Raw genomic sequence first — 1,475 nt, forward strand, 5'->3', positions numbered from 1 at the left:
TTTTTTTCACAAAGTGATATGGAAAATCATGCGGAAGAACCTATATGTAAAAATAATTCCAGATTCCCATCATACATTACCAAACTTCCAAATAAGAATAAGCTAAAAATGGATAAATACCTTAAGGAACTGGAAGCAGACCCTGATTATAAAGGGCAACCTCCTAAACCATCAGTATTCCTTGTAGGTGACATTGAAACCATTCCCTTGTTGGATCGGAACTATGTTCCCGCGGAGATAATAGAATCCAAAATCTTCCCCGCCACCACGCTTATGCAGCCGCCTTTATGACTGTCAATTCAGACAAGAAACTATCAAAGATTTATATTAATCATTATAGTTCCCACGAATACATAAATACGCACCCATCATTTTATGATCGAAGTGATTGTGTACTCCAAGCATTCATAAATGGAATACTTTCTGTTGTAAGCAAACAAAGAAAGTCACTAATTATTTACTTTCATAACATGAGTCGATTCGATGGTATTCTGATGACCCAACATCTTAGTAAGTTTCACCCCGACTTGAAAGTGGATACTGTAATGCGAAATGGTATTATGTACGAGGTTGCTGTTTCTAGACGTGTTCAGGACGGTAGGAATAAATCACGTCTCCTTTTCAAAATGCGGTGTTCGTTGTTGATTCTCCCTGATTCGTTAGCAAACTTAGCTAAACAATTGTGTTAGGAATAAGAAAGCGATGTCGGCGGAAGAAATACGAAGAAACCTATCACACTTTTGTAGTATAGACGCGGTGCACCTGATTTTATAGGCATCGGAATGGGTTTATCTTGGAAGATCTTGACTTCTCCGTGCCTTCTGCCTCCGACACATCATATCTCCTATGCCGACCTCGTACTTTTGATCACTTCTTCCTTACGAATTGTATCTATTACGAATTGTGTCTATTTAAGCTTTTTCTCGATTGATATTCATTTTTTCATCTATCTCATGAAATTTCCCTTCTATTAAGCGATAAAGAGCAATTGACGAAGTCAGCAGGAAGTCCGTCAGATGACGGTATGGATCAAAGGAATCCTCCTATCTTCGACTGAACACCCTTTTACTGGGATTTCGCATTCCTATTCCGATTGGCAGAAGCCTTTCTTTCTGTTTGTGCCGCCCTATGGCGATTTCTTACTCAACGTTTGCACTTTCTTACCAACTCTTGTACAAGTTAGGTTCAGCGTTGTTCTGACGATTAAGATTTCTCTGTTTGACGGTTTTTACCTTCAACAACCTTTGTTGCATCACTTCTCGATAGCTTTAGTGCTCGGAGAGTAAGCATAGCATATTGTCAGCTAGTTATTTATTGATAGCAAACAGCTAGTAGGTCAAGCCGGAGCCTTCACTCACTCAGCTTGGGTCAGCACCGTATCTCTAATTGGCGGAGACGAACTCCAATCCACCCACTTCATTTGTTTCCCAAGGAGGGTCATCAGCGAGTCCGCTCTCCCCAAGGTAGTTAAAAGG

The sequence above is a fragment of the Triticum urartu genome, unplaced genomic scaffold (assembly GCF_056163025.1).
Source record: "Triticum urartu cultivar PI428250 unplaced genomic scaffold, HENAU_Tu73 scaffold645, whole genome shotgun sequence".
NCBI classification, from domain to species: domain Eukaryota; kingdom Viridiplantae; phylum Streptophyta; class Magnoliopsida; order Poales; family Poaceae; genus Triticum; species Triticum urartu.